The following is a 26,742-nucleotide window of genomic DNA, read 5'->3' on the forward strand; positions in this document are numbered from 1 at the left end:
ATTTCACTGCCTTAAGGAATTGTTAACTAAGCAACAAATTTGCATGTCTAAAAAGACAACTTTTAGGTAAAACAAAAAAAGTATATTTTATAAACACAGAGGTAAGATTTTAAGCCTAAATATTGTGTCATCATTTGCTCAAATCAAGGAAAAGAATAATGGTGCTCACATAAAAGTTCAGTCAAGACAAGATGGCCAGAAAAGCACTTTAGACAAAAGTATGATTTATTATGTAAATTTAAAATAATGGTAAAAGTTTCTAATGTACATAGGCAGACATCCATAGAAATGGAGATTCTTTAATAGGTGTACATTTCTTTCTCAAAAGGGTTTCAGGTTAGCTAATCAAATTCCAGAACGATGTATTTCAGTTCAATAGGTGTTCTGTTTAACTTAGCTCCTGTGTTCTTGGCTAAAATTACTAAGCTCACGGGGGACCCCATTAAGGAATTGGGCAAAGAAAGCATCCTCTATGCCTGGACTCAGCAGGGATAAATCTGAAAAAGAAGTTTCCTTTTATAAACACTTGATCTAGGCTAGCTTTCTTTTTGCCATTAGGGCGGGATGGTGACCAAACTGAAAGGTCAGCAGATTCCATTTTTCTTATCAATTAGTCACTTAAGCTTTTTATTCGCCTTTTTATCAAGAGCCTTTAAAAATACTAAAGCCTCTTTAGAAGCTTCGCATATCAATAGGCATCCCTAGATGAGGCTAATTTGAAAGTCCTCATTTACAAATGCACTTCTTCAAGTGCAGTGTTGTTCATTTGGAACATCCTAGTGTAACTTATCTTTAGTAAAATTTCATCATTTCTGTAAGCTTTTGTGGTTTCCAGGGCCTAATACTTATCCATCGATAAGCTAGAAGGTACTCAGTTCTTCAGAAATTAAGGATCCAATTTTTACCTCAAATATTGGCTTTGGCTCTCAGACCCCCTTGATCAACTTAGCCAATGATTTTTCCTTACCGAAGTATGCAAGAAGAACAAAACAAACGGGGTAGAACTCAAAAATCCCTGTCAATTTTCAAAAGCCAAAGTTTACACCTCCTGCAGTATTGCCATTGACTATTGGTTTCTTTCTGACCAAGTTAGGGCTCTATGAGACCCCAACTGGATTCAAGCCAGTTAATTATTGAACTCAATTTGATTGATTCTGAATCCAGTTCAGTTTCTGTCATGACTTCCAACACAGTTTGGATCATACATTTACTCAAAGAAACTTGAAGCGCTCAGAACACAAATCCATGGAGCTTTGGAATCCTAGAGAGAACTTACCAGGATCCCCAGTCATTGCCAGGGAGCAACAAGCCACAAACGCAATGGGCCCAGATGTTGTACTGGAGTGAGCATAGAAAGTCAACACCAAGACAAAAGTATGCCAAATTGTAGGGTCTTTATTGCCGGCAGCCAAGGAGGACTCACGTCTCTCCAACCAGTGGCCCCGAAAGGAGGGTGTCAAGACCTTTTATACCTGTAAAACCACCTCAGGGGTGAGGGTGAGGGTGAGGGTGAGGGGCGGGGATGGAGGTGAGGGGCTTCAGACTTTCCGACGGCTAGTGGATTCTGTAAATGATCTCCTGGGCGGAGATGAGGGTGAGGGGCTCCAGACATTCTGAGGGACAGGGGACTTTGGACATTCCAATTGTTACTTAAGTGGTTCACAGAAGTCAAGATAAGCATTAGTTTACACATTGTCTGGGTAGGGGGGAAATTACAGACCTTAATTACTTATTAAAAGTCTCAGGGGCCAAGATGGCGTGGGTTTGGACTGCTTGCCTGTCACATTAGGGGTTACAGAGAGCAGTTTCAACAGAAAGCCGAGGTATGGTTGAGGTATGCAATTTTATGGGGCTTTTACCATGTCACACAGAGGGAACCCTCCTTGGCCACTCAATGCTCCTGGGGGTCACCAGAAGCTCTACTTTGGATCTCACTTCTGATACCATCTGTTAAAAGGGTAACCTTAGCCAAATTAAATTTAATAGGAGGTTAATTGACCAAAGAATGATTCACAAATCAGGCAGCGTTCCCAGCCATAGCAGCCTCAGAGACTCCAGTGAAGCCACAAGGTAGAAGATGATTTATAGACAGAAAAAGGAAAATGATATATAGAAAATGGATGAGGTACAGAAACAGAGGGACCGGTTATAGCCTAGCATTTGCCTTATTTGAACACTGAACAGTCAGCCTTCTTTAGTTGGCCAAAACTCAGTGATTGGCACAAAGGTGGGCCATAGTCTGTCTACACCTCCATTTAGGTTATAGTTTACCATGTACAGATAAACCTTTAGGCTGAACTTAGAATATGTAAGGAGGCGGCTTTAGGCTAAACTTGATTTAACAATGCCCTGCCCAGGTATCCTTTACCGAGATATACAAAAGAATATTGTACTTTATCAATGGGGAGCTCTGCTAGCCACCATCTTGAGTGTCCACACTTAGCAGTATTATTGATAGCAGAGCAACTTTTACACTGAACTCAGTTAAGCCCCAACACTTAATTTTCGGTTTACAAGAGAAGGGTGAGGTTGGGAGAGCATATAGGAACAAGTTAAATACCTCATTAAGGAAAGATCAGTCAAATCAGAATGTGAAACATTTTATAAGAAAACTGACCTGGACTTTTTAAGAAGTCAATGCCATTCAAAACTTTTTTTTTCTTTTTTTAGAAAGGCAGGGCAGTTATTCTAGACTAATAGAGACCAAAAGGCTTAATAACCAAATGCTTTGTGTGAACAAAGACTAGATCCTACTTTAAGAAAAAGCTATAAAAGGCATTTTTAGGTTAACTAAAGAAATTTAAATAAAAATGGGATAGTAGATGATATGGAATTATTGTTAATTTTATTGGATGCAACAATGACATTATATTTTGTAGGAGTTTATCTTTATTCTCAGAAGATGTAGGTTTAAGTATTTAGGAGTGAAGCACCATGATGCCTGCAATTTACAACCAAATTGTAAAGCACACATAGATAGAGAATAAATATGACGGTATTTTGACAATTGTACTGAGGAGGGGTACACAAATACACAGGGATTTGATGTATTCTTTCAATTTTTCTGTCCGTTTGAAATTTTTCATAATAAAAAGTTGGGAAATATATTTAAAATGGAATTTGTCTGTGAAAAGAATCAAACACTGTAAAATATTTGAAGACATTTATTTTGAGCCAAATGTCAATGACCATGGCCCATGATGCAGCCCTCAGAAGACCCTGAGAACATGTGCCCACCGTGGTTGGGCCACCACTAGGTTTTATACATTTTAGGGGGGACATAAGACATCAGTTAATCATGTAAGATGTACATTGGGGGCCAGGCGCGGTGGCTTACACCTATAATCCCAGCGCTTTGGGAGGCCGAGGCAGGTGGATCACAAGGTCAAGAGATCAAGACCATCCTGCAGGAGAATTGCTTGAACCCAGGAGGCAGAGGTTGTAGTGAGCCGAGACGGCGCCATTGCACTCCAGCCTGTGTAACAAGAGCGAAACTCTGTCTCAAATTAAAAAAAAAAAAAAAAAAAAAAAAAAAAAAAAAAAAGATGTACATTGGTTCTTTGTGGAAAGGTGGGACAACTGGAAGTGGGCAGAAGGCTTACAGGTTATAGGCAGATTCAAATATTATCTGATTGACAATTGGTTGAGAGAGTTTATTTAAAGACCTGGAATCGATAGAAAGGGGTCATGGAGACCAAGGTTCTTATTATGCAGATGAGGCCTCCAGGTAGCAGGCTTCAGAGAGGATAGATTGTATATGTTTCTTACAGACTTATAAAAGTGCCAGACTCTTAGTCGATTGTCTCCTGGATCAGGCAAAAGGCAGGAGAAGGGAAAGGGGATTCTGTACAGAATGTAGATTTTTCCCCACAAGAGGCAACTCTGCAGGGCAATTTCAAGATATGGCAAGTAAATATATTTGGGGTTAAAATATTTTGATTTCCTTCTTTATCTGTCATGTCGTGTTTTGCCAGAGTTGGATTGGAAAGTAAGCTATGTTATACAGGGCTGACTAAATCCCCTCGGATGAGGCTTTATACTCCCCATGCCCCTTAGACAGGAATTTGGGCAAGAGAAGGAAAAACGTCAGTTTGTCCTCAAATGACTCTGTATACATACTATTATGCAACTTAATTGTTTAAACTTATCAACTTGTCCAGTGTGTGTTTCCATGTCAGTACATACCTCTTCCTCTTTATCCATTGTTTGAATGTCAACGGGAGGGTTTGAATTTCAAAACCCTACTGGAGATTTCTAATTGTTTCTATGCAACAAACTGTTTTGCCCTAAGGTAAATAAAGAGAGAGAAAGGTAGTGCCTTAGCTTCTTTAAAAGGTGGATTGTTCTTTCACCTACTTGCATTTAAAAGAACAAAATAAAGAAAATAAAGGAGAGGAGAGAAAAGACTTCCCACCACACCCACTGCCACCCCCTCAGATAATGTGGCAAGTCTGAGCATCCTCCTTGGGCTTATCCAAGGTTAATGAATAAGTGGTGAATTCTGAGTTGAAGTGATCATTGACCACTGAAGCTCTGGCCCTCGAGGGGCTTGTGCAAGGCTTCCCACGTGTGCTTTGACTCCTGCGATGACGGGAGCCCGGACTGTGAGCAGCTGCAGTTTCAGCCTGAACCTATGCTGACACCTTCCTTCATCCTCCAGGATCCTGCCTTAAAAACTTGTTTCATTTCCATGTGAAAGAGTATACATGTGCACATTTATAATTGTTCATATGTGTGTCATTGAAAGTATATTATATATAATTATTTTTACTTTCTCTATTTAAAAATTTTTTTCTGGATTTCCCCCACTCCTTCCCCCACTTCAACCCCATATTATCCATTGCAGTCCCCCAAGAACCCATGATAGCAGGCTTCCATGAATATGATCATATTTTCATCCATGCTCAAATAATAACAGAGCTAGACATTCATATGTATATTTATATAATGTATACGCATACCTGCAGTTTCCTTATCATTGCTCATTTTTTCAAAAACGGAATCACATTGCATATATTTCTCAAAATCTTGCTTCCGAGGTGGGTGGATCACGAGGTCAAGAGATCGAGACCATCCTGGTCAACATGGTGAAACCCCGTCTCGACCAAAAACACAAAAAATTAGCTGGGCACGGTGGTGTGTGCCTGTAATCCCAGCTACTCAGGAGGCTGAGGCAGGAGAATTGCCCGAACCCAGGAGGCGGAGGTTGCGGTGAGCCGAGATTGCGCCATTGCACTCCAGCCTGGGTAACAAGAGCGAAACTCCATCTGAAAAAAAAAACAAAAAAAAAAAACAAAAAAAAAAACTTGCAATACTGTATCTTTTTAAACCATTCTTCCATTGATGGACAATTCTGAGTTTATTTATTTATTTATTTTTCAAATGAGTGATGTTACAATAAAGTCCATCTATAGCTACATCCGTATCTATATAACCTGTGATTGTGGTAGATGCTTAACAGATATTGCCCAATTGTTTTCTAAAGATGCTCACCCAGCACACTTCCACCAGCAACGTCTGATTGCATTATTTTCCTTGCATTGACCAGTTTATGAACGTAAAATAAAATCTTGTTGTTCTTTATATTTTCTTGTCTACTAATACATCTAGCCATCTTTTTATATGTTTGTTGGCCATTTGGATTTGCTCATCTGTAAATCTTCTATTCATATTCTTTACACATTCTGCTGTGGGATTGTTCAGACTTACCGCTTTGTGAGAAACACCATGTCTGTTACAGATATGACTTCATTTTCTGTAATATAAACCTAGTATCTCTCTACTGACTTTGTTAATTTTTTACTCTACAGAAAATGATTTTCATCTTAAAAATATTTTATAATATTGATACAGGTCAGAGACAGGGAAATACAGAGTAGAAGAGGGCGATTCCCTGGCAAAGGCCCCACCCTCAAGCCTGGAAACCCGAGGCCCTAAATGATAACAGGCGTCCTGTTTTTTTTCCAGTAGTTGCCTTTTGGCCTGCTATGCCCCTCTATCCTGTACCCATATAAACCCCGAATCCTGGGCTCCAATAGCAGATGAATAGAAGAGAAAAGTGACAGAATGGAGTGGCAGAGGAGAGAAGGGAAAGAGCATCTGAGTATCAAGAGGAGTTCAGCAGGGGACAGTTGGAGAGGAGATCATCTGGTGGATGGTCAAACTGCAGGGGAAGATCATCTTCCCACTCTATTCGCTCTCCAGCTCCCCATCCATGCCGTTGAGAGCAACCTGCACCACTCAGTAAAGTCCCTTCATTCACCATCCTTCAATTCCTAGTGTGACCTGATTCTTCCTGGACACTAGACAAGAACCCAGGTGCCAAGAGGGCACTGAGTTGGTTAACACTTAAGCCACCTGTGGACAGCAGGGCTAAAAGAGCACCGTAGCAAACCCACTGGGGCTTCAGGAGTCACAGGCACACACCCCTAGATGCCACCATGGGACCAAAGCCCAGAAGTGCTGGCCCTGGTTCCTACAGCTGCCCATCTGCGTGCTCCCCCTCCCATAAGAGGTTTAAGCAGTGGGCTGAACAGACTAGCCACACCCCTGTCACATGTTCTGTGAGGGAGTCAGGGAACTCTATCATTTCACTTGTGGTCTCGCCAGGGATCCACAAGGGTGAATACAGATGCGGAACTGTCACGTCTCCCTTTCCTGCAGGTAAAAAAAAATGGTTGTTTCCCTTCATGGAGGTCTAGCCATAGCATGGGACTGGAGTGAAAAACCCCGGGGCAACCGAAGGCATCTTTTGCTGCTGGAAAGCCCAAAGACGGAACTCTGTAGGCAAAGACCCCTAGACTTTGCCTGGTATCTCTTCTCCTTTCACGGTTTGAAATGGCTCTATCTCTTCTTTTATAATATTAAGGGTTTTGCTACAGACTGCCGCAACGATGTTAAATAGACGAGCATTTGGCCCAGCCATCAGAGGCGCGATTCAGATCAATGTAGTTTGCATTTGGGGCGATGCGAAACCCCACCCCAATGGCCTCAGGATCCTGCGCACATTGGCTTCCCTTCTTATCTCCCGGCTCCAGAGCCTGGGCATGTCCATAACATGCACAAGCTACGCCCAGTGGTCAAGAGCAGTGGGAGAAAACTACGGCTGCCGCTGGAACCCTGCACGGTCGGCTGGCTGGCGCCTCCTGCTCGCCGTGCCAGCTGAGCCTTTCCCCCAGTGGCTGAAGGATCCTCACTGGTCTGAACTGGGGGAAAGATACAATAATTAAAGGAACCCATTTTCACAGAGCAAGAGGCTTAAGCTGTTTTCTGTTTTTGTTTTTTTTTCCTTTTCTGTACAAGAGGGTTCTTCTCCTACCCCAGCCCTCTGCTTATGACAGGGAAAACAACGGAGAAACGACCCCTGCTGGCTGATAACTGCAAATTTGGCAGGGCCCATTTGAGACAATCTAAACAGATACAGGCAGCCCCTGAAATGCCTTTTTTTTTTTTTTTTTTTTTTTTTTTATCTGAAACTCAATTCCAGGCTTCAGGCTGAGGCCTTAGAAAGGAAAACCAGATCTGAGGGATCCAAAGCCAGGCAATAGGCACAATGTAAATGGGCAGGACAAATTCCTGTTGACCAAACCCCTGCTTCATGGAATGAGGCCATGCTCCATGGTGTGGATGAGGCCCAGGGAACCCAAAGGTTACTGACAGTAGCAGGGATAGAGACATAGATGAGGATGGATAATTCCTGTTCTCTAGGCCCTCCCTGCTTCACAGGTACATGCCACAATAGCACCCATGGGTGGCATCTGTCTAAGGTTGCCAGAACTCGGGATAAGAAGACAGAAGGGAAAGGGGGGGATGCCCTGCTTTCTCTCCATCACAGCCTAAGTTTTCATTAGAAGATAAAGGGGAAATAAGGGATGCCTTTATTTCCCTGTCTTTCAGAATGGGCAACCAGCTCTTTTCACCATCCCCAGCTTATACTCCTCTGGAGTGCATCCTGAACCAGTGGCACTGCTTTGACCCTCAGAGTCTAAAGGAAAAATGCCTCATAGCTCTCTGCATAAAGGTTTGGCCAAATTATGAAGGGCTGGTTTGGCCTCAGGAAGGAATTAAATTTCAATACCAGCCAGCAGTTGGACCCTGTCGATGTGAGGACAGATGGTCTGAGGCCCCATGTGTGTAAGCTTTCTATACCTTACGGGGAAATCCAGCCCTTTCCCACCACTGTAGGTTTGATCCAGCCCTCCTGTTTGCCATCTCAGGACAGGCTGAAGGAAACAATCCCAGGGAACTGAAGAAATGAATCCCCAGCAGAGGAGCCAGCTTCCTCCAGCCCTGCTCCTCTGGGTCCACCCCGACCTCCCTATTCAGCTCCAGTCTCTCACTTACCCTCTCCTAGAAATCCTCATCCCCGATGAGCCCAGTCTCACTCTTGCCCCTCTCACAGACGTCTGTGAATTTGACCCCAGTAAGGTCCAGATCTCCTTCTCTCTACAGGACTTAAAGCAAATTAAGGAGGATCTAAGCAAGTTTTCAGGTGACCCTGACGGATATATAGAGGCTTTCCAGAATTTCACCCAAATATTTGAACTCTCCTGGAGAGACATGTGTTACTTTAGAATCAGACCCTGATGGACATTGAGAAGCAGGCAGCTCTGCAAGCAGCAGAGAGATGTGGGGATGGGCTTTGTATCACATGTAGCTCAGCGAAGGGGGCGAACTTTATCCAGTTGAAAGGCAAGCAGTACCAGTGACTGACTTTGGTTGGGATCCCAGTGATGAGATGGGAGACTGGAAAAGGAGATACTTTCAGGTGTGCATAATGAAGAGCTTACATAGGACTATGACCTAAGCCTTTCAATTATAGCAAGCTATCCATGATAAACCGGGGACTTAATGAAAATCCCACTGCGTTCTTGGAGAAGCTAATAGGGCCTTGATAGTGCATACCTCTCTATCTCCTGATTCCGTTGACGGACAACTAATCCTAAAGGATAAATTTATTACTTAAGCAGCCCCTGATATTAGGAGGAAGTTTCAGAAACGGGCCCTGGGACCAGATAGTACTTTAGAGGACCTCCTGAAAGTGTCCACCTCGATTTTTTACAATAGAGATAGGGAGACACAAGAAAGAGGCAAAAGCTTTAATGGACACCATGCAAGCCCAGAAACCCCAGAATTCCCAAGATGCACCTGCTAACTGCTACAGATGTGGTAAGAACAGTTAGCTCTCTCATAGTGTTTAACTGTTCCCATACAAGATTTAGATTTTTTCACCAGGGTGCAGTGTTGTTAGTATATTTCATTTCTTATTTCTGTAATCTGTGGCACTAGATTTTTTTCCTTGTATAACACACATGTTTAACCCATGCATACTTAACCCTATGAAACTTCTTTTTATCCTCTCTCACCTAAAGGCCATCGAAACTCCAAATGGTCAGGCAACCAGAGCCTTGGACAATGGCTTTCTTTTCCTGGGGACCCTTAGGTAGACCACAAGGAGGACTCTGACTGGCCTTTTCTCCAAACAATGCCCAATGTCAGCAGGAATTAGCTAAGACTGGTGGTCATCCATATTCTAAGGGCAGTTAGATGTGCCTCTTCAGAGGGGGGAAATGATATGGACAGGCGACAGGGAAATACAGGGTATAAGAGGGCAGCTCCCCAGCAAAGGCTCTACGCTTAAGCCTGGAAACTCAAGGCCCTAAATGGGAATAGGCATTCCTGTTCTTATGCCCAAAAGTTGCCTTTTGGCCTGCCATGCCCCCCTATCCTGTAGCTATATAAACCCCAAACCCTGGACTCAAGAGCAGATGAAAAGAAAAGAGTGGCAGAACAGCAAAGCAAAGAAGGAGAGAAGAGAAGGAGCATCTGAAAATCTAGAGTTCAGCTGGGGACCATTGGAGAGATCAGCTACTGGATGACCAAACTCCAGGGGATGATCATCTTTCCACTTCAGCCCCTCTCCAGCTTCCTATCCATCCCACTGAGAGCCACCTCCATCACCCAATAAAATCCCTGCATTCACCATCCTTCAAATCCATGTGTGACTTGATTCTTCCTAGATGCTGAACAAGAACCTGGGTACCAAGAAGGCACTGAGCTGGTTAACACTTAAGCTGTCTGCAGACAGTAGAGTTAAAAGAGCCCTGTAACATGCCCACTGGGGCTTCGAGAGTCGCTCCACATATCCAGGCAAACATCCCTAGATGCCACCGTGGGGCTGAAACCCAAAAGCGTTCACTCTGGCTTCTGCATCTACCCATCTGCATGCTCCCCTTCATGTGAGGGGTTTCAGCACTGGCAGCAGCTGAACAGATGAGCCACACCCCTGTTGCATAACCTGCAAATGGGTCAGGAAACTCTCCCATTCCAATATATTTCTTTTTTAAAAAAAAATTAGATCCAAGATGGCTGATGATTAGCAGCTCGGGCACGTACCTCCCAGTGAAAGCGCAAAGAACGAGAGGACGCCACACTTTCAGACGAAAATTAGTTGCTCACGGACCAGGAGATTCCCAGTGGAGGAGATCCACGGGTCGCCAGGGCGACTCTTGTGGCCGGCGTGGCGGTTTTGCTGGTGCCTTAGCACGCCAGTTCTTGGTGCAGAGTCCAGAGATTCCCGGGCAGAAAAGCACCATCAATCTTAACACCGCTGTTTTGGCCGGCTCAGTGGATTGCTCAGATTTCGGCGCAGGGAATCAACAAGTTGGACGTCAGAGACCCAGTTAGAAAGTCGGTAATTATAAAGACGACAGACGGACAAATATATAATGAAGGGAAGAAACCAGCGTAAGAAGGTAGAGAATACTCAAAATCAGAATGCCTCTCCCTCTACAGGGGATTGCAATTCCTCATCAGTAACGGAACAAGGCTTAATAGATTACACCTGTGTTCCAATAACAGAAGCAGGTTTCAAAACGTGGGTGATAAGAAACTTCTGTGAATTAAAAGAACTTGTTCTAACCCAATGCAAAGAAACTAAGAACCTTGAAAAAAGGTTTGACGAAATGTTAACGAGAATGGACAATTTAGAGAGGAATATAAGTGAATTGATGGAGCTGAAAAACACAACACGAGAACTTCGCGAAGCATGCACAAGTTTAAACAGTCGAATCGATCAAGCAGAAGGAAGGATATCAGAAGTCGAGGACCAGCTCAGTGAAATGAAACGAGAAGACAAGAATGCAGAAAAAAGGATGAAAAGGAATGAGCAAAGTCTCCAGGAAATATGGGACTATGTGAAAAGACCTAATTTACGTTTGATAGGTGTACCTGAATGTGATGAAGAGAATGAATCCAAGTTGGAAAATACTCTTCAGGATATCATTCAGGAAAATTTTCCCAACCTGGCAAGGCAGGGTAATATTCAACTCCAGGTAATACAGAGAACACCACAAAGATATTCTTCAAGAAGACCAACCCCAAGGCACATAATCGCCAGATTTATTAGGGTTGAAATGAAGGAGAAAATACTAAGGGCAGCCAGAGAGAAAGGTCAGGTTACCCATAAAGGGAAACCTATCAGACTTACAGCAGATCTCTCAGCAGAAACCCTACAAGCCAGAAAAGAGTGGGGACCAATATTTAACATCCTTAAAGAAAAGAACTTTCAACCCAGAATTTCCTATCCAGCCAAACTAAGCTTTATGAGCGAAGGAAAAATTAAATCTTTTGCGAACAAACAAGTACTTAGAGAGTTCACCACCACCAGGCCTGCTTTACAAGAGCTTCTGAAAGAAGCACTATACATATAAAGGAACAACCAATATCAGCCTTTCCAAAAATACATCAAAAAGCAAAGAACTTTAACACAATAAAAAATTTACATCAACTAATGGGCAAAACAGCCAGCTAGCATCAAACGCCAGTATTAAACTTATATATATTTTAATTGGATAAAAAGCCAAAACCCATCGGTATGCTGCATCCGGGCCCATCTTACATGCAACAATACACAAAGACTCAGAGAGAAGGAGGAAGATTTACCAATCAAACAGAGAGCAAAAATAAACTAATAAACAAAAAGCAGGAGATGCAATTCTTGCCTCTGATAAAGTAGACTTTAAAGCAACAAAGATCAAAAGAGGCGAGGAATGACATTACATAATGGCAAAAGGATCAATGCAACAAGAAGAGCTAACGATTCTATAGATCAACGAGATAGAAAATTAACAAGGATATTCAGAACTTGAACTCAGACCCGGAACAAGTAAACTTAATAAACATTTATAGAACTCTCCACTTCAAATACACAAAACATACATTACCACCTCACACCTATTCCAAAGGTGACTATATAATTGGAAGTAAATCACTCCTCAGTAATCGCATAGCATTTCATAGGTTTAAATTAAATATTGGTTGGCTGTTTGTTTGTTATCTTCTTCCCTTATTCCTTCCTGACTACATCATTAAGTATAATTATCAGTATAAAAGAGGTTTTCAATACCCATTACTAAATTGCATTCTAGCCTGAGCAAGAAAGCAATACTCCCATTCTCTCTCTCTCTTTCTTTTCCTTCTTCCTCCTCTCCATTCTCTCTCTCTCTTTCTCTTCCTTTTTCCTCCTTCCTATTCTCTCTCTCTCTCTCTCTAAAAAAAAAAAAAAAAAAAAATACAATCAAACAAAAAATTAGTTGGGCATAAAAGAAAAAAAAAAAAAAAAAAAAAAATTAACCTCTTGGTTTCCAGTACTGATTAAGAAGTTCTTTCTTGCCCTCTAGGGTGGTCATGTAATCTTACAGATTTTTCTTGCAGGATTTCCTTTTTTTTTTTTTTTTGAGACAGTCTTGCTCTGTCACCAGGCTGGAGTGCAGTGGTGCATTCTCGGCTCACTGCAACCTCCGCCTCCTGGGTTCAAGCGATTCTTCTGCCTCAGCCTCCTGAGTAGCTGGGACCACAGGCGCATGCCACCAAGCCTGGCTAATTTTTGTATTTTTAGTAAAGACTGGGTTCCACCTTGTTGACCAGGATGGTCTCCATCTCTTGACCTTGTGATCTGCCCACCTCAGCCTCCCAAAGTGCTGGGATTACAGGCTTGAGCCACTGCGCCTGGCCTCATATTTTGTTTTTTTATGTTTAAGTCATTAGTATATTTGTAATTTAATCTTGTATGTGGTGTAAGATGAGAGACCAATGTAATTGTTTTGCAAATGGATAGCCAGTTGTGCTAGTACTATTCATTAAAAAATTTCCCGTTTTCCCACAAAATTGAACAACAATCTCTGTCATGTGTGAAAATTCTACATATGTGTATACACACACATACGTGTGTATATTAGGATCTTACCTGCTGTTTCATTCCATTACATTGATCCATTTGTCTATTCCTACATTAATGACTGGTTTTACCCTATTCTTTGGTTCCTAGTTAGGCAAATCTTCTCATTGCCATTGATCTATTTTATAACTTTCCTTTGCCATGCTTGGTATTTGCTTATCGCCATAAACTTTCAGATCATCTTATCCAATGGAGAGAAAAATGCTGTTGGGATTCTAATTAGAAGTGCACTGATTTTTAACATTAATTTTAGAACAATTAGCATTTTGATGCTATTCAGTCTTCCCATTCAAGAACGTGGTTGTTTCCTATTAGTTCAGTTCTTGCTTTATGCCTTTCAATAAGGTTTATTAATTTTCTTTATAGTTTCTATGCTTTTCTTATTAAGTACATTCCTAAATTTTTTGAAACTTTTTTAAGAAAAAGAGTTGTTTTATTTAATATCATATTCACCCACCGTAAATTTTCTTATTCCACCTAGAATATTTTTTATAACAGCTTTATTGAGGCATAATTTACCTACCAAAAAAGTATTCATTTAAAATGTACAACTCAATAACTTTCAGTGAATGTACAGATTTATGCAAATATCACTTCAATCCAGTTTGCATTTCCTCATTCCCATCTCCTGTGTGGACAAGTACTGATTTACTCCCTGTCTCTATAGTGCTGCCTCCTTAATAGATTCTTGGTTTTCTTTCTTTTTATTGCATTTTAGGTTTTGGGGTACATGTGAAGAACATGCAAGATTGTTGCATAGGTACACACATGGCAGTGTGATTTGCTGCCTTCCTCCACATCACCTATATCTGCCATTTCTCCCCATGCTATCTCTCCCCAACTCCCCACCCCCCGCTGTCCCTCCCCTATTTCCCCCCGACAGACCCCAGTGTGTGATGCTCCCCTCCCTGTGTCCATGTGTTCTCATTGTTCAACACCCGTCTATCAGTGAGAACATGCTGTGTTTGATTTTCTGATCTTGCTTCAGTTTGCTGAGAATGATGGTTTCCAGATTCATCCATGTCCCTACAAAGGACATGAACTTATCGTTTTTGATGGCTGCATAGTATTCCATAGTGTATATGTGCCACATTTTCCCTGTCCAGTCTATCATCGATGGGCATTCGGGTTGGTTCCAGGTCTTTGCTATTGAAAACAGTGCTGCAATGAACATTCAGATTCTTGGTTTTCTATAAATAATTGTATCATTCTGAGCAGAGATGATTTTATCTCTGCCTCCAACGTGTATTAGTTCATTTTCATGCTGCTGATAAAGACATACCTGAGACTGGACGATTTATAAAAGAAAGAAATGTAACGGACTTACAGTTCTACATGGCTAGAGAGGCCTCACAGTCATGGCAGAAGGTGAAAGGCACATCTCACATGCGACAGACAAGAAAGAATGAGAACCAAATGAAAGGGGTTTCCCCTTATAAAGCCATCAGATCTCATGAAACTTACTCATTACCATAAGGACACTATGATTCAAACCACCCATGATTCAATTATCTTCCACTGGGTCTTTCCGACAACACATGGGAATTATGGGAGCTACAATTCAAGATGAGACTTGGGTGGGGACACAGCCAAACCATATCACAATATTTATTGAAATTATTTCATGTTATTTCATTGCATTCAGCTCAGCTTCCAAGACAATGATAAATAGTGGTGAGAATAAGTATCCCTCTATAGTTAATGGTTTTAATTAAAACGATGTTAGTATTTTGTAGTTCAAAATAATATTTGCTGTTAATTTTACTGGGCCATTTTTATTAAGTAGTTTTCCTTGGTTCCTGGAGTTTTTATTAAGAATAACTGATAAATTTGGTTAACTGCATTTTCAGCTTGTGCTAATAAAATCACGTGTATTTTTCCCTTTAGGTTTCCTGATATTAAGCCACTTTTTCATTCTTGGATTAAACCCTGCTTGATAGTGTACCATTTTTTGAAATAGTACTGATTTGTTTCACTAACATTTTATTTAGAATTTTAACATCTATATTCAGGAATAAAATTAGTGTATGGGTTTCTTATATTTTTTATACAGTTTGAGTGTTAGAGTTCTGCTGACTTTTCATAATGAATAAGAAAATTTTCTGTTTTTATATAGGTTGACATAGTTTAAATAGCAGTAGAATCATTTGTTTATTGATCCTACCTGGCTCTGGTGCCTTATTCAAGGAGAAATTTCCTATCATATTCTCAGTCTCTCCCAGCACTTTGGGAGCCAAGGCAGGTGGATCATCTGAGGTCAGGAGTTCGAGACCAGCCTGGCTAACATGGTGAAACCCCATTTCTACTAAAAATACAAAAAAATTAGCTGGATGTGGTGGCACACCTGTAATCCCAGCTACTCGGGAGGCTGAGGCAGGAGAATTGCTTGAACCCGGGAGGCGGAGGTTGCACTGAGCCAAGATGATGCCATTGCACTTCAGTTTGGGCAACAAGAGAAAAACTCTATCTCAAAAAAAGAAGTTGGAGGACTGACACAATTCAACTTCAAGGGGTACTATAAAGCTACAGTAATCAAGACAGTGTAATACTGGTGAAAGAACAGATGAAGGGATCAGTGGAACAGAGTAGAGACCTCAGAAATAGACTCACACAAAATATTAAGAAGATTTTATAGAGAGTTCCCAAATACTCCTTCATCCATTTCTCCCTAAAATTAGCATCTTTCATTAGTATAGTATATTCGTTACAATCAATACTGAGACTAACATCCAGAGCTAATTCTGATTTTCTTAGTTTTTACCTAATGTGCTTTTCTGTCCCAGGATTCCATCCAGGATACATTATATTTACTTTTCATGTCTCCTCAGGTTCCTCTGTCAACTGATCTTTGACAAAAGTCAGTATCAACAGTGACAAATCATGTCGATAGCATGTAATATTATTATGATGTGATGAAAGTTGCTTCTCTACCCATGTAGTCTACATATAATCCCCATCTAATCATGATAAAAATATCAGATAAACATCATATAAATTTCCATAAAGGGGCATCTTATAAACTTCTTAATCTTCAACATTGTTGAAATCTTCAAAAACAAGGAAAGTCTGAGAAGCTGCCACACCAAGAGAAGCCTGAGGAAACATGACAAGTAGATATAATGTATGCTGGATGGAATCTTGGGACAGAAGAACACATTAGGTAAAAACTAAGAAAATCAGAATAAGCGCTGGAGGTTAGTCTCAGCATTGATTCGTTAATTGTAACAAATATACTATACTAATGAAAGATGCTAATTTTAGGGAGAAATGAAGGAAGGAGTATTTGGGAACTCTCTATACAATTTTTAAAATCTTTTTGATGATCTTAACTGTTCTAAAAGGTAAAGTTTATTTAAAAAAAAAAAACAAAACAGTACCTGCAGCAAGTGTTTAAATCTTAGATGAACAGAAGACTTTTTTGAGGACTATTGTATCACTAATGTTGTTGAGCATTGCCAGTCCATTGTGATCATAAAAAACCGACTGTCTTTTGGTTTTCTAAATTATCTCCTGACAAAGCACACACTATTATCTGAGCTGAGGGTGGACACTCCCACTGTCTCATCCTTGGTATGCACTGCTCCAAACCCTTATATATCGGTTCATGATGATTTCTGTCTTATTTGATATATTTGCTCTCTTTTTGAGATATTTATTGCAATAAATTTTCTAGAATGCTAATTCTAATTAGGTTTCAACAGTGTCTCTTTTCTCTTATAACTCACCCACTGAATTTTTGGAGCAGAAAATTATGTTTATTTTTAGCTCCAGAAACTTTTGTACTGCTCTTGCATCCATTTAAATGTCCTTTCCCTCTTCACCTCCTCCAATTTTCTTCCAGATGCACCCTTGTCCTCTAGCAGCTCTCTTTTCCAGGTATGAGTTCTATTTGTCATGGGCTAACCTTGCCCTCTCGCTGCAGTGATCCTGTGGGCTAGTTGTTGGCTCATCGGGGTTCGAGTCTGGTCATTGGTGTTCCCTCGGCAGCAGCTCTTCAGGTGGTAGAAGGTGCAGAGATTTCTGCCTCCATGTGCTGGTGACACTGCAGCAGGCATGTGCTGGGATCCCTGTTCTTCTATCCTCTTTCCGTTTCTTTAGCTGCGGGATTAGAAGGACTCAGCCTACACTTAGTATCTTTTGACCAGGGAAACCAGGCAGGCTCATGGTGCTGATGGGAACTTCCCCCAAGTCTTCCCAGGATTTTCCTGGCAGCTCCCCAGTGCTGACTTCTAGGCAGCTGCCACTGAGCAACTGAGCAGAAGGCACCACAGAAGTCTTCTCCTTGAGACGCTCATAGAAGCCCAGACTGCATGAGCACCCAGATAGATGCCCAGAGTCTCAGCAGCTGACTGGTCTAGAAAAGGTACACGTGGGAGTGAAGGAAATGGAGCTGGGCTCAGGTTACCATATTCCCAGAATTATCCCTGGAGGATGGTGTTTGCTGTGCATTGTAAATTTATAATTTCTTTCTGGCCTCCTTCTATCTCTGGCATCAAGTATTCTCCCACTTCAAATACTCAAATACGCCAGTCATACTGGATCAGGGCCCACCCTAATGCCTCATGTGAGGCACTTAATTACTTCTGAAAAGATCCAAATAAGGTCACATTCTGAGATACTGGGGTTAGGAGTGCAACAGGTATTTTTTGAGGAGCACAATTCAACCATTACATCCTCTGTGATCATTTTAGTTGTGAATACTTTTACCAGTGACTTCCTCTTTTAAGATTTTTGGTGTTTTTTTTTTTAAACCATAAAAGTTATATATTTTTCATGGTTAAATCAGTGAAATTGTTTCTTCAGGACATCTGAGAATGAAAACACTTTCTATTCCAAGGTTTTAGGATTACTATTCTATATCTTACTGAAATAATTTTATTGATGTTTCATGTTTAAGTGTTTAGTCCATTTATAAATTAATCTGTGCATGGTACAGAGTGTCTGTTGATTCAAGCACAAACATGTCTTTCTTAAGGACAAACGTTAGTTCTTGCCACGGCAAGGAAGAAAATATCTCCTAACTGCCTCTAAATTAGAAAGAATGCACTTCCTCCCATGGAATCAGTAAATCACATCATTATCCAAAGTGGTATTTAGTCCTTTGTTCTTTTTCTGCTTCCCTTTCAGGCTTAGCAGGGTAAGAAAGCAGCCACAAACCTGCTTTAAACGCTGCTCCCTTAGCAACACAATTGGAGCTTTAGAAATGCACAGTCTAGAAAAGACTGAATTAAATTATTTGCCAAGCACCGTTCCTCTCTCTCCTTGGTCTCTATCTGGGTGAAAAGAAGGGTGTTACCCATTCTTATGTACAGGCACAAACATACACACGTGTTCACACACATATGTTATATGTATGTACATAGAAAATATTGAATTTAAAAAACACTCTAAAGTCTAGTGTTCTGTACTTTCTTATTTTTGGAAATGTACAATTAACATAATGACAATTTTGTCTCTTTTCTTTCCAATGTTTTTAAGCTCATTTCTTTATCCTATTGCATTGTCTAGAATTTTATGAATAACTTCGATTGATAGTGTAGGTTTTCAACATGTCATCTGCAATTCCTAAATGCCAAAAAACTCTGAAATCTAAGGTCTGTGGCAAACTCTTTGGGTAACAAAATCTGACCTGAACCAATGTGGGCTATTTGTACTCTTTAAGTATACAACTTGGGGCAGGTGCATTTGGTGGCTGAGACAGTAATTTGCTTGATTATGAACTGCTCTCCCAGACTGGGGTTGTTTTCCAAGAAATAATTATGTATGACATTGTTTTGAGAAATCTGAAAAAAACCTGATTGTGAGATTTAATTGATCCCAAGGACTTTAAAGCATTTCTGGAATCTTAGATCATGGATCGTGCTTATGTTTGTGTCTAGTGTTTAATCACTCAACTTATCCTAAGTTGTTGGTTTGTGACAGATACTTTTTAAGTTAAAGGAGTTTTTCATGCCATCCATATTTATTGATCAATTTACTCTTTCTACTACTTCTTGGTCATTTATATTTTCTGTGAAAAGTATCAACGGTATTTAGACTTTAAAATGTTTGGGGACTTCTGGTTTTTGGTCTGAAATGTAAGGAGCTTGGTCTTCACGCCCATCCAAAAAAAAAAAAAACACAAACTGAAAATTAACAACTCTTCTGAGACACGTAAAGAACTGAGACCACAGGGCAAATAGCTGCCTCAAAAATTGGAAAGACAAGTGTATACAGAGGATCACAACTTACTGGAGCAGAAATTAAATAATTCAAACATAGAGCTGTTGGCCTTTAGATTATTTGAACCTTGAGATAAATGAGACTATATGGCCTGAGTCTTGAAGCATGCAGCTACAACTTCTGCTTCTCCAGTTATGGATTAACTCCTTTAATTATTCCTGTACTGTAGAGAATAGAAAAGACTGAAAAGGTACCAGGGATAAGACCTACTTGAGCTCATTACCCTCTTTTATGGAGTAATAAGTAATCCTCCTTGGAAAGCAGCAATCTTTAACCAACCGCATCACTGTAAGGTGTGCGTTGGTCTTATATGGAAAATGTCGTAACCCTCCTGAACCTCTGTCTCGGCCTATATCGAGGAAGCCTTAACTTCTCCACTTTGGAACTCTGATTCATTTATTTCGAGCCTGTGATTCTCCGTTGTCATCCTTAAACTTTGCACTCAAATAAACTCTATATTTAATCATATTTTCTAAGTCTCATTATTTAAGGTTGACACCTATGAGCAGAAACCTTTCCAGAAACCAGCACTGGGGTAGAAAAACCTGAACTGTAACTGATGAGTTTCTGGAGGCTCAGTGTAGTGTGGATGAGCTTAAAAGTCAAAAACTTCAGGGGGCCCAGTCTTGGGGGGAACTGGAGCACACTTTTATTGACTTTGACTTCCAAGCTCTCAGGTTCCCACAGTGGGGACTGAAGAGAAATCCCTTTTGCTTCCAGCAGGTGATACAGTTTGATCCGTGTCCCTGCCCAAGTCTCATGTTGAACTGTAATCCACAATGTTGGAGGTGGGGTCTGGGGGGAGATGATTAGATCATGGGATGGATCCTTAAGGAATGAATGGTTTATTAGCATCCTCTTGGCGCTATTCTTATGATAGAGTTCTCACGAGGTCTGGTTGTTGAAAAGTGTGTAGCACCTCTCCCTTTGCTCTCCTCTCTCTTGCTCCTGCTCCCGCCATGTAACACGTCTGCTCCCCACCTTGCCTTCTGCCATGAGTCAAAGCTTCCCCAGAAGCAAATGCCACTGTGCTTTCTGTACAGCCGGCAGAACCAAGAACCAAGTAATTCTCTTTTCTTTATAAATTACCTAGTCTCAGGTATTTCTTTACAGCAATGTAAGAACAGAATAATACACAAGGGACAGAGAAAAGAAGCTATTTTGAAGTACTCCAGAGCGTTCTGTTGTTAACAAGCCCTGCCATTAAGGAAAACTGTTTGCCAGAGCCTAACAGACTGGGGTTTTACCAGAGCTTAACTGGGAGAAGGAAATACCCAATTCCAGCCCCTTCTAGCTTTCCCAACTCATGAGAGGGGCATGGGGGGAGAAAAGCAACTGAGAAGCACTTGTGAAGTTCACAGCTCAGGCTCATAGACTCACTGAAACACTGAGACCTTTACAGAACTATGGAAAGCTCCCCCTCCCCAACACCTTACCATCGCATCAGTAGGGCTCCTGTAAAACAGGGGAGGCAAAATCAAAGACACCTAAGGAAATTGTATCCTCCTACACTGACAGCTGCAGCAAATAGTAAACACGGCCTAATTCCTAGTCAAATGAGCATACAAATCTCACACTAAAGGCCTATCAATCTCAGTTCCTTTTACCCAATATATCATGACATGCTTTCAACAAAAAATTACAAGGCACACTAAAAAACAAACAAACAAACAAAAAAACAAATTTAAAGAGACAGAAGAGAAAGCATCAGAACCAGATTCAAAGATGAAGGAATTCTGGAATGATTAGACAAGGTATTTAAAACAACTATGGACAATACGCTGGGGGATCTAATGGAAAGAGTGAACAACTTGCAAGAACAGATATGAGCAGAGAGATGGAAACTCCAAAAACCCCAATCTTTTGCCTGTAACTCTGCAGACCCACCAGCGATTAATCTATTTACAGCTATAATTGTGTCACTTTCTCATACCTAATATTGCATACTTTCATTCTCTTTCTCACTCTTTCTCTCTTGCTTGTCAGACTTGCCAGAAATGTATTTATTTACTGATCTTTGCAAAAGAAACAGTTCTTGATTCCTTTTCTCATTTGTGCCTACTAGTTGCTTTCTCATTAATTAACTTCTGCTTTTATCTTTATTAATTCTTTTTCTCCTTCATACTCTATTTTATTTTTTTCATTCAAGGTTCCTATTTTTATTCACCTATAAGCAAACAGTGGAATTACTGCAACATTCAGCAACTCCAGACCAGCTTTTCTTACCCCCATGAAGAATGATCAATTTAACAGACACAGATTTAAGGATTCCTGATAAGCTGTCAGCTGGCACTGCTGTGAGTCTAGATGGTCACGCTCCAACAACAGCAAAGCCACTCTGTCTGCTGCTTTTTCCAAGAATACTCTTTAAAGGGACCAGGCCGGGCGCAGTGGCTCAAGCCTGTAATCCCAGCACTTTGGGAGGCCGAGGCAGGCGGATCACGAGGTCAAGAGATCGAGACCATCCTGGCCAACATGGTGAAACCCCGTCTCTACTAAAAATACAAAAATTAGCTGGGCATGGTGGCGCGTGCCTGTAATCCCAGCTACTCAGGAGGCTGAGGCAGGAGAATTGCCTGAACCCAGGAGGCGGAGGTTGCGGTGAGCCGAGATCACGCCATTGCACTCCAGCCTGGGTAACAAGAGCGGAACTCCGTCTCAAAAATAAATAAATAAATAAAAAATAAAGGGACCAGAGCGAGATACTGACACCTGAGGCATCTGAGGTGTGCCATTTTGGGGTTTAGCCTCAGTGCCAGCATCTTGTTATCAAGGTGAATGACAGCACCATAAAAACACACTGTGTACAATTCTGGACTCAGGATCACAAAGTCAGAGACGACCAGTTTTTTTTTCTTGACCCCCATTAAAGAAACTTTGATACTTTGCTCTTTTACTGTAGACCTGGTCTTTTTTCCCTGCAATTTTTCTTCCTTTAAATTCTGGGTTGTTATTTTTATATTAACAATTTGATGACCCCATCACAGTCATCCAAAATATCTTCCAAATGGAGTTCAAATTTGATCAGAACATAAACTGGAGTGAGTGAGTGACTAGAATTATAAAGGACAGGCAGCAGGAAAAGTCACCTAAACCACCATCTGACTGCTCAGGTCTTGGCTGTGCAAAGGGGAGCGGGAAGAGGAGAAATCTACATGCAACACTGAACTGGGGAACGTGGCTTGGGACCTCTAGGACAGTTCAGGTCCCCGAGCTTCCCCCTACTTCCCAGACAGCTGCTTGTACAGTTTAGGCACTCAATCATCCCACTCGGCCTGGTAAGATGTGCCGGCCACCAGGGCCCAGAGCTCGTACTTTTTACAGAAAGACGCCACCTTGAAATTGCCACAGTGGTCTCCAGATCAGTTGCTGAGGATGGACTCTTCAGACTTCAGCAACCGGTCCTGCTGAAACCAGCCAGACAGCAGTGGAGGCCTGTGGTCTTGGGAGGCCCTGAGTCCAGGTAATTGGAGAGGACCGTGCCTCTGCTGATGTCATTACCCTTCATGTTGACCACCAGGAAATGATACCATTCCCTATATTTGGGATCCTTTCTGCTGGGACCATCTGAGTCTGTCAGGACCAAGGTGCAGAGTTTCTCCGAATCAAGAGCACCCCACAAAATGCTGGTGGGTCTGTTCTTAACCTGGGTGGACATTAGCACTTTGCCCAGCTCACGCATCACTGCTCCAGCATAGGTGACATGCAGCGGGTGCTGCAGCTGCTCGTCCACTTCCTGCAGGCTCATGGACCAGACCACTTGGGGGGTGAGTGGAGCATGCAGCTGGGAGTGTCGAGGTAGGCTAGGCACAGGTGGCAGTGGTGACTCAGAGGTCTCCACCTTGTTTTATTTTGTAGTTATCTTTTTAATACCATGAAAGCAGTTCTTGTTCATTTATTTTTATTATTTTTTACTGGTTAATAAAACATTTAGATCCCAAGTCCAGTGTAACTACCACAGTAGTGAGGAGGTGACCTCACAGGAGCTGGGACTGGCAGGGGAAGCATTACCAATCCACGTACAGCAATGGAGTGGAAGAAACAAGAAGGGTAGACTGAGCCTTCTGTTTTCCCGGCCTTAGATATTCCTTTCTTGTATCTATTTTAACGACTGAAGATAGTTCATCATGAGGCTGTATTACAATTTGTGACCACAGTTTCCAAATATTGAACATTTATGTTCATTCACAGGTCAGTTTATGAAATATCTATTGGGCGCAGGCCTTGCGCGAGGGGCTGGGGATATGATAATGAGCAACGGACATATATTCTGTTCTTAGAATATTTTACTGATAAAAATGATGCAACAGATAAGTCTTAGCAACATCTATTACTGCATCTTTAGAATAAATCCCTAGAATTAGCCTTGTTAGGTCAAAAGATGTGTACATTTTTGCAGCTTTGTTGCAACCAATCAGCTGGTCTTCACATATTACAGTCATTAGTACTGAACAATGCCCACCTTCTGAATGATCACTATTAGATTTAAAAATATTCTTTGCCAGTTTAAGGGAAAGATTATGTCACACATTTGCTCTGATGCTCATTGACTGCCAGTATTTGTTGTCCATTCTACGATTTATGAACCACTCACCCATGTCCTCTGATCATTGCTTTATTAGTGCTTTATCTTTTATGTTTTGGCTTTCATTGTATACATCTGAAGAATATCATATATATGTCTTTTTCTGATAATTGTGCTGCTAACATGAAATCCATATTTTGACAGTTTGCCTTTAATTTAGTGTACGACACTTTTTGACATATAAATATTTTTAATTTTAAGTGTGTAAATCTGTAAATTCTATATTGATTTTGCCATTATATTGATGTAGAGAAGGAGTTCTATATCCTAGTGATTAGACAAAGATTTCTATTTTCCTCAGGCTATTTTTATTCTTCCATGCAAGACTTGGGCATTTTCAAGGGGCTTTGTCAAAAGGCGGGAGCAGAATACTCATTTGACAAATTTATTGAGTGCCCCTGTGTGCTGTGGACGCAATCCTTAGCTTTCCCGATGACAAGCCTAGAAGGTCTGGTCTGAACTTTGCCTGGTGTTCCTCAGAGATGGGGGTGCTGCTGGGGAAGGAAGGACAGCCATGACATGGGACAAGGTTCATTTGTGATCTGGCTTACTTCTAGGCATTTTTGGTTATGCAAATAACCAAATTTTTGAGGTTTGGCGATAAAAGTGATTTGCCAGTGTGTTGTAGGTGGCCAGCGAGGGACCGGGGTTGGGACCCAGGCAGTCTTCCCGGCCCCAAGCTCTCATCTCCCCACTGCACTGTCCGCACTTGTGCATTTCAACATGGAGCTGGGTTCAAAATTATTGCACCATTTTGCCACCTCTTGTTTTCTGGTAACCCCAAATGCTGGGGGATTCCAGGGCCAAGGACCAGGAGTTAAAAGTAGTAAAGGAATTATCCTAAGAAAAGGGCCTTGTAGTCCCCACTGTACCAACGTAGGTCACCCAGCACTAGCAGTGGGCAAATGCCCATACAGAAAGTTGTCACTGAGAAAATGTGGCACGCAGAGCTGGCTGGAACCCAGAGTGCAGGAGGCCACTCTCAGTTTCCACGTGGTTGCTCCAATCCACCCTCCCATCAGCAGGGAATGAGAGCCCAGATGGTTGTTCTACATTCTCATCAGCATTTGCCGTTGCTATTTTAGCTGCCCAGTGGCTGTGATATGGAATCGAATGTCACTGATTTGCAGTTCCCTGAAGCTAAGTACACTTTCACGTGTGGGTTGACTATCTGGATCTCTCCTTTTGTCAAATATCTTTTCAAGTCTTTTGTCAATTTTTAACTGAGCAATCTATCTTTTTCTTGTTGTAGGGGTTATTCATATTTTCTGGTCCTGAGTCCTTTATTGAACAAAAAACAACTTTTCTGTGAATCATGGTTTTACTCTTAACGTTGTCTTTTGAAGTTCATTTTAATAAAGTTCAATGTTTTCTTCTTTCTTTTCCGTTTAGTGTTTGACGGAATTTTGACATTATTATAACCAGGCAAACATATACAGCCAGATCTTCTGGTGTGTTATCCTCTGCCCCAGGGGGCTCCCAAGGGGACTAGATGCGGAGAAAGAGAGCAAACTGGAACCCCGAGTTCCCTGATTAATAAGTAGGGACCTGAGTGAATCCTTACCATAGCAGGGGGCGAGGCAATGGAAGCCCGGGAAGGGAGACGAGACATCCCTGCCTGGAGGCCCGGGCAGCAAGCAGGGAATGGAAGCTCAGGCACGGGTCGTGGGTGCTGGCCCCCTGAAGCCCATGGTCCTGCCCGCCACGGTCAAGAGCTGACCAAGTCTCACCCTCAAGTCAAGCAAGTAGGCCACTCCCAGGGCGGGGTGGGGGGTGTCTAGGAAGGTCCCTGAAGAGTCCTCTGCTGTCCTTCCCTTCTGGTGACCGCACCTGCGTCCATAAGGGGAGTGGCTGTCCCTCAGGGGAGGGGACAGCAGCGCCCAGTGCCCCTCCTTACCTCTGCGTGGCTGCTCTCCGTGTCCTTCCCTTCTGTGCCTGGCTGGAATCACGAACGTGGACGGTCCTCTGCTTCCTTGGCTTCAGATTGCAACAGGACTTCTCCCCAAAGTGCTGGGAAATGGCAGTTCTACTCCCGGGCAGGTCTGCACTCAAGAGAAACGTGTGTGCACGTTCACCAAAAGCACACAGGAGACCGCTCACAGCAACCTTATCCCTTCTAGCCCGGACGAGTGCCCATCCACAGCAGAAGGGGAGGATAAAGCGGGGCTCACCCCCGCAGTGACCCGGACACGGCAGCGAGAGCACACTGCTTGGATGACACACAGCGGCCGCGTGGGAGACGCCAGGCTCGCGGAGCGCTGTGTGATCCTCTCGCCCCAAAGCGTCGCCCTGGCCCCAGGCGCCAGGCCCTGCGGGGCCCCGGCAGCGGGCGACGCGCGGTCTGTCCGCCTGGGGACGGCTGCTCCGGCGAGTCCAGTAAAGCTCTGCCAGCTGTAAGCTCGGGGCACATCAGGACGCGCACCACAAGCCAAAAAGTTAAAAAAGGTCTGTGCCGGGGAGGCGCGCGGGCGGGAGATCGAGACTCTCAAAGCGCCTCCTCCCTTCGCCGAGTCCGCCTGGCAGGGGCGGAATCCTCACATCGCCCCCAGGGGTCCCTCGCGGCCGCCGGGCTCCCGGAGGAGGGGCCGCTTCCGTGGAGAAGGCTCTTCTGAGCTCGGGCATAGCACTCTGGCTGCGGCCAAAGGCCCTGGCCGTCGGGCGGCGCTTTCCGAGGGCGCAGGGCGGACGGGGAGGCCGC

At 42.4% G+C, this 26,742-nt stretch overlaps 1 long non-coding RNA gene and 1 pseudogene across 2 annotated transcripts; both read right to left on the reverse strand.

The window, feature by feature from the left end:
- Positions 1 to 275: 275 nt before the first annotated feature.
- Positions 276 to 26,302, reverse strand: LOC135268887 (uncharacterized). Of its 2 annotated transcripts, none has more exons than XR_010337245.1 (3): positions 25,942 to 26,302; positions 4,186 to 4,286; positions 276 to 3,475 (listed from the first exon to the last, which is right to left on the reverse strand). It is a non-coding gene; the product is annotated as an uncharacterized LOC135268887 (long non-coding RNA). The 2 variants fall into 2 exon arrangements; XR_010337244.1 differs by having other exon boundaries at positions 276 to 3,496.
- On the reverse strand, positions 22,681 to 23,207 carry LOC135268905 (phosphatidylethanolamine-binding protein 1-like; annotated as a pseudogene).
- Positions 26,303 to 26,742: the final 440 nt, after the last annotated feature.

This window comes from Aotus nancymaae, unplaced genomic scaffold, assembly GCF_030222135.1.
Source record: "Aotus nancymaae isolate 86718 unplaced genomic scaffold, 86718_ANA_hifiasm-v0.15.2.pri h1tg000046l, whole genome shotgun sequence".
NCBI classification, from domain to species: domain Eukaryota; kingdom Metazoa; phylum Chordata; class Mammalia; order Primates; family Aotidae; genus Aotus; species Aotus nancymaae.